Source organism: Elaeis guineensis, chromosome 3, assembly GCF_000442705.2.
Source record: "Elaeis guineensis isolate ETL-2024a chromosome 3, EG11, whole genome shotgun sequence".
In the NCBI taxonomy this organism is placed as follows: domain Eukaryota; kingdom Viridiplantae; phylum Streptophyta; class Magnoliopsida; order Arecales; family Arecaceae; genus Elaeis; species Elaeis guineensis.
The window spans coordinates 111,363,085-111,377,601 of NC_025995.2; the positions used below are offsets into that span (position 1 = coordinate 111,363,085).

General features: G+C 42.4%; 1 pseudogene; it reads left to right on the plus strand.

Moving 5' to 3' along the window:
- The first annotated feature begins 12,869 nt into the window (after window positions 1–12,869).
- LOC105041520 (transcription factor MTB1-like) lies at window positions 12,870–14,220 on the plus strand (annotated as a pseudogene).
- The last annotated feature ends 297 nt before the right edge of the window (window positions 14,221–14,517 follow it).

Below are 14,517 nucleotides of genomic sequence, written 5' to 3' on the forward strand. Positions count from 1 at the left end.
AAGGACGAGGGGCGGGTGAGATAAGAGAGGGGAAGTTGGGGCGGGGAGGCGATGGCGGTGAAGGACGAGGGGCGGGTGAGATAATTAAGTGCAATGTCGATCGTATTTATCGTCTGTCACGGGAACGCTACCACCTGCCAAATCCGCGGGGATCCAAAGGATAACCAGGGAAGAGATCAGAGAGAGAGAGAGAGATAGAGAGAGAGAAGAAGTAAAATATTAAATATAGTAGCGAGAAGGAAATGGGGTTCAGTTGGTCTCACGACTAGGGCTAAGGTTGGTTTGTCTCGTGCGCGGCTAACATTGTTGTTGGTCTACGAATTGGTACCGTTAAGGCTGCAAATGAGTTGGATTAAATCATGATCCGATCTAATATGATTTAATTAAATTTAATTTAAATTTATTTAAAAATTTTATAAAATTAAATTAAATTTAAAAATTATTTTTATTTTTTTCAGATTGAATCTGAATTTTTTAAATTTAGATCCGATCTTTTGAGTTAATTTAGATATTAAGATACATCATCCGATTCGATTCGGACCCAAACATAGATTTCGAATCCAATTAGAGTGACTCAACTAAATAAGAATTTAAGTTTGAATCAAAAATTTTCAAACTCTTCGATTTTTTCCATTCAATTTTCCAACTAAAAATCTTCAAAACTAAAAAATTTTCGAACCCTTCAGTTCTTTTATTCTGACTGTTGTAATATCTATAACAATCCGAGGAGAAAAAAATGGATGGATTCTTGATAATTTAAATAAAGGACATCTCGATTACTTCTTTTAGTTTTTTGCTAGACTCAGCTTTCTAAACTTTCTGATTTATGTTTATTGTGCCATGAGGTACAAAAGCAAGAGGGCTTCTTGAATTCCAATTCTTTTTATTGACTTTAAAAAATTTCAGAGTATTCTTTTAATATGTACAGATATTGTGTCATCCAAAATATATACAGTCTCATTTTTAATCATCTACAAATATTTTTCTTGTATGATATTTTAGATTGGGATGACAGCAGGCATGTCGCAGGGGGTGCCGGTATAGGCGTGGCACGGTGCTACGAAGGATTTGGCTTGACCAAAATTTGCATTGCTACTTGATTATTTGGAACCCTCAGAGTTAGATTTAGGGAGATACCTTGTTGGAGTAGTGAGAGCAATAGTTCGCCAAGCTGCTGCGGCATGGCCGTAGCATGATATCAGGGGACTCGGGACACGTGATATTTGGAATGGTGGTGGTCTGCGATATATGGATATTCTAGGATTCCTCTTGATTTGAGGAGGGGTGCGGAGCTTTGGCCACATATCCGACTCCCCTGGATCCGTAGGAGACGAGTCCGTCGTGGCACAGTTGTGTAGGCAATGATGGTGCCATGCCTGAAATGGAGATATTCGGGGAAATGTTGGTTGGACGAGCTGAGCACATTGTGCGGGAAAGAGATATCTCTATATAAAATTTATATTTTTTTTTTTACTTTTCTTCTTTTGTGTGGACTTCTAGAATCTTGACTCTTCTCAAAAATCGCTTGTTTCCCTCTGCTATTCAATATAATTAATTATTAAAAGTTAAGTTGGAGAATTGAAAAAAAAAAAGATCTTTCTTAATTGTCATCCAATATTAATATTCATTGATGGTAGATTTCAAATAATTTAATCCGTGATTTGATCCGAACCGAATCCGAATCGGACTCGCATTTCATGGATTGGAATCGGATTATATATGGATCCGATCCGACCTGAATGATTCAATGGGTCAATAAATTTGATCATGAATTCGATCTGATTTTTTATCGGGATGGATATGAATCCAATATCAAGATCTGATCAAAAAATCAGATTGGATCGAGATCATGAGGTCGCAGCATTATCAAAAAAAAAAAAAAAAGGTCACGGACTTCAACCGATCCCATGGGGTGGAAAGGTTAAATAATTGGATAAGTGATAATTTGGATTTGCATGCATCACTAAAATGAAACACGGAGGGAAATAAATTTGTTGCGCTTCCAAATTAATTTGGCGTGGATGACATAAGGAGCTGAACTGAGACTAAGAATCTTCGAAGAAAATTATCACCGCACAATTAATTAATAAACATATGATATGGTACATAAATGGCAAATTCAACATGATATGAGGGATCATTATGTCATCGCCCAGCTTGGGCATATTCTTAAACCAACAAAAGATTTGCTTTAACTTGGAGGGTCACGTTCGTTCTCCCCATTCATTATTCCTAATCTTATCGAATTTTTATGGAAATGGATAAATAAATTTGACTTTGAGGATGGAGGTAACCTTTTTACATTTGCAAGGCAATGGAAGACATGCCTGTAGTGCATCTTCACATAAATAAATAAATAAATAAATAAAGATTGTATCTATGAAGCCACTTTCCTTCTTGATTTGCAGCAATTTCAGTAACAGACTTGCTGATTATTTAACAAAACATAATTATTTATTATGCTTCTAAAGATAATTCATATTCTGCAAAAAATTCTATCCTCGTGAGCCCTTATATATTCATGGCCGCTTTCACAATGAGGTAGATGGTAAATTACAACTTTACCGTTTGTAGAATCATGGGCCACGGATTGGTTGAAATTTTCTTCCCGTGTCAAAATCTAAATCGATTATCAAGGAAAAAAGGTGACATGGGGATTCTAAATTATAAAGCTTGAAAAGTAAAAGTTCCAATTCGTTCTGTTCATATTTTCCTAATGAGAAGACTGGCTATGATTTATGACAAGAAACAGAATCTGAAGTTCAATGTATCATCACAAGATATAATTAGTATCCAATATGCATGTCAAACTCACCAAGTTAATGATATATGTATATATATCATCTGGATCATGTTCGCAATCAATAATCACAAGTAAAATCAAAAGGAAGATAAATAAATAAATAAATAAATAAATATATATATATATATATATTAAAATATTTTTTATCAGTGTTCGAATGTAAAAGATAATAATATCTTGTGCACCATGTCAAAAAAGATTGGTTTCTATGAATTTAATTCAACATCAAATTTGCGTCCTGAATAAAGCATGGAGGATAAAATCTTTTTCTCTTAGAGAGTAAGAGAAGGATCAGACGAATCCCAATAATACTAAAATTATCTAGCTTTAAAATTTTTGGATGTACCGCATAAGAATTGAACCTAAAATATCTAATTAAATGAAAAATAATGATGATGATGAAAATATAAAGCATAATGCAAGTTTAGCCGTTAATCAATAGTAAACGATCGAATAATTTATTCTCATTTTAGAAGCAAAGTGTAGCTCAAACATATGCATAAAGTTTTTTAAGTTCGAAACTTTTCAATTTTCTTATATAAGCAGGACTGAGCATGGATTAGGTTCGATCGGATTGAAAGAAAAATTTTATCTGACCGAATCCAATTGGATTGAAAAAAATTTAATTCACTATCGATCGTTTATCATGTATAAATCATTTGAAACCGAAGTAAACGGTTTGTAGCAGGTTCAGATGAGTTGTATCAGTTTGGACTTCAATTTTGACTTGATATTGATTTTAAGTCCGATGTTGGTCTACTTATGCTTATTTATTTATTTTTTTAATTAATTTAATATAAAAAAATGATCTAAATTTTAGAAATTAAAAATTTTGGACTTATTTTTGAATTTATACAAAATAAAATAAAATAAAATAAGATTTACTAATATAAAAATAACTACATCTGAAAACTTTCATTTTAGAATTATCTCAAATTGATGTATTTCTATCAATAATTCAATATTAATATTCTCATAAATTCAAATAAATGATGTGGTATTTTTTAAAATGAAGCATTAAAGTCTAAATATGCCGTCTCAAAATAAAAATCAGTTTGTGAAATATTATATCGATTAGGTTTAATTTCATATAAGTTAAAAATGTAAAAATCAAATCTTTTCATAAATAATCGATTTTATATAAATCATAATATGATTCTATCCAATTTATATTTTTTAATCTATCGAAATCGATATTTATTGAATTGAATTGAATAATTTTTTTTGAATTTCAATGATTTGCTCAGCCCTACATACAAGTTACTTGCAAACAATTCGGAAAGTTCACCTTAATATGCGGCCTGTAGCCGCAATAAGAAAGATTCCATTGGCAGGACTCCAAGGGCCTACCATTGCAACAAATGTGGAGTATTTTGTGCGGTACAATTGATGTTATTATAACAAGAGTGAAACATGGCCAGCTCACAGCCACCATGGACAATTAAATGCCTATCAAGAAAAACGCTTCGCACGCATCACTTGGATCTTGTCACGGGTCCAAGTCCTTGTTCTCCCGCCTGAATGCAAGACCAGGTTCATCCATAATTCATCTCGGTCCAAATGACCTACAGCCGACCTGTACATGATATCGTGAGAGAAAAATACACTAATATAAGATCCTGAGCCAACTAGCAGTCCTTTTTACTCACCCTTGTGAGGTCCTGAAAAGGAGTTTGGCACCTCTGAGATTTAACGTGGCAACTCGAGGGACATGAAACTTCCAGGCACCCTTTCCGAAAGGCAGAACATCACACAAAAATACCTTTCTAACTCGCCAAAATCAGTGATGTTCAAAAACTTTGCACTCCTCATCACATACACCACATCCAACCCCATTATCCCAAACCCAGCCTAAAAAAAAAAAAATGAAAGATATGAAAAGTTTTTGTAAGATAAAATCAGCGGCTGGTGTTTCCTTCTATGTGAAGACAAACATAGGACCAGAGGTTCAGAGTTAGGTTGGCCATTTGTACCTTTCCTCATCTCTCGCGGTGCCTTGGTGAGGAATCGCTATTAGTCCAAGAAAGAACGATTACATTAGGAGCCTACCTTAGATGAGGATCGCGACGGGACAACAAAGCTGGCCCATCCCTGTCACGTGTCAACAGATTAAAGTCCAATGATATAAAATTAAACCATCTTTCTTATAAGGCACATAGATTTTTTTCTGGAAAAAAGAAAAAAAAAAAATCGAGATCCCATTAGCTTCATTAAGAACCCAAAGGCACATAATTCTCATAACATCTTCAATCCTAAGTTTTGCTGCAGGAATGATTCGCAAGCTGACAGTTTGGGTTTAGTTTAACTTGTAAGTGATACAGAGATGATTAGTATGGCATATCTTTTGCCTAAAATTATCTCATCCATGTAAGATAGACAAAAGGTAGGATTCTCTCTGGCAAGGTTGGAAAGAGTTGCTATCAATGTACTATTTTTTATTTTCATTTTTGTTCTGTTTTCAATCCATAGCGAACCACTGGCAGGCGTTTCATAATGGAGGGCACGAACAGCTAAAAACAGCAACGGGACTCATCTACAGTATCTTCTGAAATAGGTCCCTGCTTTTCCTATATAATATATCTGACTGAAAATGTTATTTATTATTAAAAATAAAAGCCATTGTTTACAGAATTTGACTTTGGATTATGAGTTTCTCTAGAAACAGAGTAATGGTTGTTGTAACAATTGCTAACAATTATAATGAAAAATAATGGATAGCTGGCAACCCATGGTAGAATATTGAGTTCAAAAATTGCATTTTATCTAAAGTAACAATGAAAAATGATAAAATAAAATTGTTATTGTGGAACAATAACTAAATAATGGCCATTATTGAATTTCTTTGCTATTAGATACATAGCATTATGTCAAAACACCAAAATTGTTATGATAAGCGTTTTTTTTTTTGGGAAAATTCCATGCAGAGGTAATGTGCATGTTTGTCCATTTGAAGCCGTCAAGGATTGGTAAAAATATTTCCCGTGTTGCTACTTTCTGTTATTTGAGAAATTGGGGGGGAATCCGACGATCCAGATTTAGCGAGTAATCTAACGCAAGCGGGCCAGCCCGCAGGCCTAATTTTATGTTGGTTGGCCCAAAGTCTGCGCTAAGGCCCGATCAGTGTGCACCCTTGTGAGCAGGACCAGAAGCCTCTCATCTCATCTCTGTGTGTGTGTGTGTGTTTGTGTTAGAGCCTGGTTAAAAATCTATCGTTGAGATCAATACATCTGGGGTTGGCACAAGATTACATGACTGCGAAGGCTCAAGTCATCACGGTGTCAATTAAGTCATGTCGGAGTCCAAACAACCCTCATGTACCGCCTAATCTATCCTCACAATCCAACTCATGCACGAGAGAACAAGCGACTGTAACGAAGGTCAACTTAGCAGGACGACTATCAATCATACTTTCCTTAGAAAAAAGTTTATAACTGATCATAGATTGGAGACTGATCAGTGGATTTGACCTGGCTGACAAGATATACCGAAGCGTACAAAGTTATCGCGTTCGCGAAATCAATGTATTTGTTGGTTGTTCTGTCATTCAATATACGCTTATGAGTACAAAGACAATGCAAGTCGATGGTTCTTTTTCTTGGGAGGGGGAAAATTTATTTGTTCTCGGATCCATAGAAGACTTTTCACAACGTGGACAAATAGTGTTACTATTTCCACTGTTGGTGTTTTGTCAAGTGCATGACATTATGCCTTGCTACTCATGATAAACTAATTGTCATTTTGTCTGCTCCACAAAAATGATTTAGACAAAATTTGCCTTCCAGAGGAAGTTGGGGATTGATGGGTGTAAAAGGTTCGAAACAGAACCATTATTTTGTGTTATTTCTGATATGTTGAAATTTTATTCTATGAATGCTATAATGTTTTGTGTTTGTCTTGTTGTCAATTATCATGGCTTCATATTAACTAATAAAATGGGTATCATATAGGTTTACTAGCCTTGATTGATCCTCCTTGTGATAGCTTAAGGTTTTAGGTTGCAAGCCTATGATAAGTGATATTAGAACCAAATCCATCGTGTGTGACAATTTTGATGAATCATATGACCCCTCACCAAAGATTATTAAGATCAAGGAGGATCCAATATGGTCAAGTAGGATCTGGGCCACGCGCAGGATCTCTTTTTAAATAGGAGCCTGAGGACATGATGAAATTGAGTGGGAGAAATTGTTACAGCTCTATATTGATTAATAAAAGAGGTGCCATATAAATTTATCAGTCTTGATTGATCCTCTTAATAACTTGAGCTTTTAGGCTATGAGCTCTTGACATAGTGCATCCATTTGGCTAATATCCTTTACAAAAAATATGGTGGATATACAGAATATTAGGGACAGACAATTGGCAATATTTCACAATTCACGAGCACCACATGCAAAGGCTCAATGTTGTTCTTGTCATAACACAAGAAATTCTCAGGAGATTATCTGCAGAAGTTCCTAAAATTAAGGCGAGCGTGTGCATCCATAGAAAATACAAATTATGGTGTAAAGGGAAAAATCACACTTTGATTCCTCAACTTTCAGAATACATATATCTCATCTTCTTTAAAATCGATTAGATTCTCCAACTTTTAAATTGAGTAATGTCCCCTTTATCCTTGTCTGCCTTATCATGTCATTAACACTGTTATCAAATCAACTCTATGCCTTCTTACAAAAAAAAAAATCAACTCTATGCCTATTCCAATCGGCCCTTGTAAAAAGGGGTTGGTTTGGAGCAAAACTCGAACTTCTATGCCAAAGGTTAGGCAAATTTATTGTGAACTATCATTCATAGGTATGGTCGGAAAGTTAACTTTCCCTCAAGGCTTCTCAGACTTGTGGAAGATATGTTCTGCTCCTAGAGTTGTGCTCTTCTAGTGGAAAGTCGTATGGAAGAGGCTGCCATGCAAATTCTTGCTCTGCATCAAAGAAATGTCGGACCCTCTAAACGCTTACTGTGATATCTGTGGACAGGTAGAGGATGTCGATCATATTTCGTGCAAGCGTTCTGTTGCTATTGAACTCTAGTCTCAGGTTGCTGTTCGGCATGGGATATATTCATATAGCCAGTGACTCCTTGGACAACTTAATGCTAAGCCATTCGGAAGGTTCCGTGGAGGAAACCATAAACGGAGGAGGATGCCACCATTGCCATCTAGAGGGCCTTCTAGAAGATGAGCTTCATGTTTAGGTTAGGGGGGCTAGTCGGTGAGTAGATGAGCTTGCTTATCCTTCGGCAGATGAGGGGATTAAGACGAACTCCCCATCCCAACCCTCATATAAAACATGACTGCATCCAATTCTGATCTCCTTCCGCTCATCTACTTGGTCCCCCTCCACTCTGAGATGCACGACATGCTCGTGAAGCAACTCTTGCTGCCTTCGTCTAGAGTACTTTCCCTCCTGGAACCGAATCCTCTTCAACTCTATCCCTTACAGAGTCCCCTGCATCGTCGCCCAACTCGGCATGCCAAGTGCCTTCCTTTACCTCATCGGAGCCATGGCCAACACCTTCTGGCTGGTCTTGGAGCTCTGTCCGGGGCGACCAAGCAAAGCCTGAGCAGCTCACGACCGAATGTGACCAAGGGAACCACAATCTGCTTGGCATACTACTTGGTCAGGTCTTGTTCCCCACATCCTGGCCTACCGCATGCATGGCCAACAAACCCCTCCATTGAAATCTCATGCTTGATCTCAGCCACTTCCAATAACTCTACAAACACTGATACAGAATGCGACTATCGTTTTGAGTGGCTAGACAAATGGAAAGCCGTGATGTATATGACCTTGGAGGCTTCGATTAATTTGAATAGATAGCCTAGAGCACTTCGGGCTTGGGGCTCTTGTGAAAGGGCTATGCGCCTAATGTCAGGATTCTGAGCCACCCCTAGAATTTCCCCCCCTTTTTTTTGGTTGGGTGGGTGTGGGTGTGGGTGTGGGGGTGGGGGTGGGGGATGGTCCTCATGCTCCTGCCCTTTAGCTACGGCTAAGGCCTTAATGGTATACGAGAAGGTCAGGTTAGAGGATCCGAGGAAGGATGGGATGGCTCCTTTGTTGGGGAAGATACAGCTTGGAATGTAAGGTTAGTTATGATAGAGAAAAGAAGCGAAGAAGTACAAGGTGAGAGCAGAGGAGGTTGGTGGAGTTCCTGGGAATAAGAAGGTGCATAACAACCATTCGAGGAACTTCATGGAGTACCATAAAGACACTTTGCACACGACAAAGCACTCTCCCTATCTTAGGCTTTGATGAATAATATGTTAGGATTTGACGTCTCGAGATTCAGCCCACATTGAGCCCACAGCGAGGTTCGCGGTGAAAAACGGAGTCCAACGAGACCAAGATCACCTGAAACGGAGCTCGGATGGAGGAGATACGAGCTTATGAAGTCGGCACGAGAATCGAGGCGGCGGAGGACCGCCGGCGACTGGCGGCGGGCGGCAGCGACGCGGCCGCAGGCGGTGGCGCGCGGGACGCGCGACCCAGGCCGGCGCGGGACGCGGGACCCAGGCCCGCGCAGTGGGGGCCCGGGGCCCAGGCGGGCGCGCGGCCCAGGCGTGCGCAGGCGCGGCCCAGGCGGGCGCGCGGCCCAGGCGCGCGCAGTCCCGCGCGCGCGGGCCGGCCCAGGCCAGCGGCCTGCTGGCCCCTTGCCCCGGTCCACGGCGCGATCTGTGGACTGCGTGGGCGTTTCTCGCGGTCCACAGCACTATTTCATGGACCGGAGCGCGATCGGACGGTCCAGGTGGCTCCCGGTCTTGATCCGACGGTCCAAGAGGTTTTTTGGCTTGGTTTAGGACTTCTAATTCCTCTCTAATTATGTTTTAAGCTATGTTTAACTCTATAAAAGGCCCTGTGACGAACAGGAGAGGATTGGGTTCGGTTTCTCGCCGCCGTACGAACCGAGAGAAGAGAGAGAGGCGTGAGGCGCTGTGAGAGAAGGAGCAGGAGGCTCCTGGACAGCGGTCGCCAGGCTCTTCAGGGGTTCAGGGGGGTCTCCAAGAGAGAGAGAGCTTTTGTGAGGGGAACTTCATGTGAGAGAGAATTGGGTGTACAAGGGTTGAGGGTGAGGTCTCCTCTTGTAAAATTTTCTTTTCATAGTAAAGTTTGCATGCCCCGTGGAGGCGAGCCCTTTTTGTGGCTGATCCACGTATTTTGATTATTTTTTTTTTTTGTTTTGTTTCTTCTTTCTTCCTGCTGCATCGCGTGGTACTGAAAGGATCTTGGGAGGTGGTGTCCTGGCCAGACATCCACCCAACAAGTGGTATCAGAGCAAAGCGGTACAAGGACGCAGATTGCAGTGGTGGTGAGCAAGATTGAAGATGGAGAAAACATGAACAATCAAGATGGAGATCAACAAGTTTGATGGTAAGAGCAATTTCTCCTTGTGGCAGGCAAGGATGAAGGACGTGCTCATCCAACAGGGATTGATCGATGCTCTCTTGTGCGATGAGAAGCCGACCACCATGGAGGTGCGGGATTGGAAACGGCTACAGATGCAGGCGGTGAGTACCATCCGTATGTACCTGGCGGATGAGGTGGTGATCCATGTGCTGAGCGAGACTTCCCCGACGGTACTGTGGTCGAAGCTCGAGGAGTTGTACATGGCGAAGTCTCTCACCAACACTCTTTTCCTCTGGAGGCAGTTTTACCAACTGCGGATGACTGAGGGACAGAGCGTGCAGGAACATCTGAGCCACTTCCAGAAGATCCTCACCGACCTTCTCAGCATTGGCGAGAACGTTGAGGAGAAGACCAGGGTGCTGGTTTTGCTGGCGTCGCTTCCTTCTTCGTACGAGTCCTTGGTGACTGCTCTTCTAGTGGGGAAGAGCACTATCAAGATGGATGAGGTCACCGCGGCGATACTCCAGAACGAGGTTCTCAGGAGGGAGAACCCAGCTTCGAGCTCAGGTATCGATAGCTCAGCTTTGGTGACTTCTGGAGGTGCAGGAGGCGGTAGACGGAGTGACAGGAGATCGCATCGAGGGCGGTCTAAGTCCAGGAGGGACTTGAGCAAAACCAGATGTTACCGGTGTGAAGAGTTGGGGCATCTAGCCAGAGATTGCCCTCAACTGAAAAATCGGACGGTGGCTGCTGTAGCGACGGCCGGCAGTGATTCAGATGGAGATGTCCTAGAGATATCTGACGAGGTATCTACTTCTTCCCAGCAGTGGATATTAGATTCTGCATGCCCCTATCATGTGTGTTGCAGAGAGGAGCAGTTTGACTCCCTAGAGAACAGTGAGAGCACTGTATATCTGCCGGATGGATCGAGCTGTGCGATCAGAGGCATTGGGACGGTCAGCTGGAAGACACATGACAGTGCAGTGAGGAGATTGGGGGAGGTCTGATACATACCCGATTTCAGGCGGAATCTTATCTCACTTAGCAGACTGGATTCGAGAGGCTACAGGATGGTAGCTGGTGGAGGAATCCTGAGGGTGCTACGCGGTGATAGGATTGTGCTGGAGGAGAAGAAGGGGAGCAGAGGACATTATTACCTGGCAGGGAGCCCAGTGCGAGGTGGAGCATCGGGAGCCAGGTGGAGCCCAGAGCGAGGTGGAGCTCCAGGAGGCGGATCGGGCACGAGACAGGAGACTCGGGAGGACGAGAGGCGACGTCGCAAGGTAAGATTCCTATTGCCGCAGGATGATGCCCCGAGCAGGTCTCAGGTCAGGAGGAGCACAGCATACGATGGAGATGGGATCGAGCAGCCTGGCTCGACTCCCATGTTTGCCCATCTATGATCAGCAGGCGATTGCCCCAGGGCATGGGGGCGAGGAGATCCAGAAGCTCTCGGAGTTTGGAGGAGGCCGAATATCGAGTCGAGGTGGAGATTGTTAGGATTTGACGCCTCGAGATTCAGCCCATATTGAGCCCACAGCGAGGTTCGCGGCGAAAAACGGAGTCCAACGAGATCAAGATCACCTGAAACGGAACTCGGATGGAGGAGATACGAGCTTATGAAGTCGGTACGAGAATCGAGGCGGCGGAGGACCGTCGGCGACCGACGGCGGGCGGCAGCGGCGCGGCCGCAGGCGGTGGCGCGCGGGACGCGCGACCCAGGCCGGCGCGCGGCCCAGCCGGGCGCGCGGCCCAGGCGCGCGCAGGCCCGCGCGCAGGCGCGGCCCAGCCGGGCGCGCGGCCCAGGCGCGCACAGGCCCGCGCGTGCGGTCCGGCCCAGGCCAGCGGCCTGCTGGCCCCTTGCCCCGGTCCACCGTGGACCGGGTGGTCCACGGCGCGGTCTGTAGACCGCATGGGCGTTTCCCACGCGTTTCTCGCGGTCCACGGTACTATTCCGTGGATCGGAGCGCGATCGGACGGCCCAGGTGGCTCCCGGTCTTGATCCGACGGTCCAAGAGATTTTTTGGCTTGGTTTAGGACTTCTAATCCCTCTCTAATTATGTTTTACGCTATGTTTAACTCTATAAAAGGCCCTGTGACGAACAGGAGAGGATTGGGTTCGGTTTCTCACCGCCGTACAAACCGAGAGGAGAGAGAGAGGCGTGAGGCGCTGTGAGAGAAGGAGCAGGAGGCTCCTGGACAGTGGTCGCCAGGCTCTTCAGGGGTTCAGGGGGGTCTCCAAGAGAGAGAGAGCTTTTGTGAGGGGAACTTCATGTGAGAGAGAATTGGGTGTACAAGGGTTGAGAGTGAGGTCTCCTCTTGTAAAATTTCTTTTCATAGTGAAGTTTGCATGCCCCGTGGAGGCGAGCCCTTTTTGTGGCTGATCCACGTATTTTGATTGTTTTTTCTTTTTGTTTTGTTTCTTCTTTCTTCCTGCTGCATCGCGTGGTACTGAAAGGATCTTGAGAGGTGGTGTCCTGGCCAAACATCCACCCAACATAATGAAGATAATGGTAGGTCTACCAAAGTCTTCTTATCTTTATTCTCTCTATCAGCCTCACTCTCCTTCTTGTTGTGCCTTTAATTCGTTCAATATAAGGTTAGAAGCTTGCTTAAATAGAGAGGAAGATCAGATAAGATAATTTTAAAAAGAAAATCTTATAAATGTAGATACTACACCATCGCACACTGACTTATCACCACTGGCCAATTAAATGAGATGGATGGAAGACATTATTTTCTACATTGCAAATACAGATACCACCAATTTTTCTTTGAAGATCACCAAGAATAGCATTCATCGCACTAATGCTGTTGGCCAGGATCCATTGTTCAATAAACTCCAGCTCCAGCAGCAGCAACAGCCAAGGCAGGTCGATTTCAATGCAGGGCCGACCTTGATGGCTGTTATCCAAGACGGGGTGCACTTGGATGTGGAGGCTCCAGACAGAGAAGACGCGGCCGGCCTGTCGAATGAGCAGAGACTGAAGAAGAGAGGGAGAAAGCCAGCGAATGGGAGCGTAGGGACACTGAACCATGTTGAGGCTTTTGCGACATAGGCGAAAGAAGCTGAACCAGCTTTTCTATGCTTTGTGATCGCTCGTGCCTACAGTCAAGATACAATTGAAGCTAATTGGTCACCCTTTCATCTTTTCTAATCTTTGGATCAATTGGAGAAAGAGGAACAAACACATGTTGGCAGCAAGGGAAGGTGGTCAATTGCTAGCAACAATGCTGTGAGAAATTTGGAAGGAGCAGAATGCAAGATTACTTTTGCATAGAAAAAGATCTATCTTCTCTGTTCTGCAGGCTGCGCTTCAGTGCTTTCTTAGTTGGAATACTCTTTGCTCCGTCAAGAACCTTCAAGACCATCTTGGCTTTTGTAGTAAGCTGAATTCTCTTGTTGCTGATTACTGTCGTTCTGGCTCATCCTCATGATCTTATATTGATCTTTTGTGGGGTTTGTTTGCTTTATAGTCTTAGTTTTTGAAACACTAAATTCTATGTAGTTTTGTGACTTCCACATTTTATAGTTTTTGAAGTTTTTCCTTACTGTTATTGAGAAGGGTTTGCTTTGCCCTATAAATTATTGGATGGCAATCCTTGCTTCTCTTTTTCTTCAAAAAAAGAAAAAAAAAAAAAAAGAGATCGCTCGTGCCAAACGTTTCGAAGATGGACAATGCCTTCCTGGTTCAAGATGTTGTGAATTATATCACCGATCTCCAGAAGAGGGTCGAGGATATGGAGTCGGAGAGGGACAATTTACTGAAAACTCACAAGCAAGGAAAGCAACTAAATTGCCCGAAGATATCGAAGCTGCGAACGATGTGGTGGTCGTGCGAGTGAGATCTTCTCTGGGGACTGATCCAATGAATAAACCTGTTTCAAGCTTTCAAGGGGGCACGGGTTGTGGTTGCCTGATCGAAGTTCTCGTTTGGATTTGGTGTGGCAGTGCATATATTTGTGGTCAAAGCGCCAGGCTCCGAGGAGGAAATGAAAGAGGAGTTGGTTGCTGCTCTGTCTCGTGAAAGAAATTTGACCGTAGATGTCCGGGAGCAGGGTAGTGACGTTTAGATGATGCATCTACGGGGCCAGGGAGGGTGCTTGCTATACACCCAGTAACAATGTGTCACTTTATTCAAAAATATATATTAAAATATTAAATAAATAATTTATTAAATATATATTAATTAATTATATATTGTGTACCGATGAATACTAAATTTGATAAATTATATATCTATTTAGTTGTTGACGTGTATTATATTATTACTGAGTATGTATCAAAAAAAGAAATTTATAGTATGTATTACCTGATATATATATGATATATATTATTATGTAATAAAAATAAAAAATAATAATATTTTA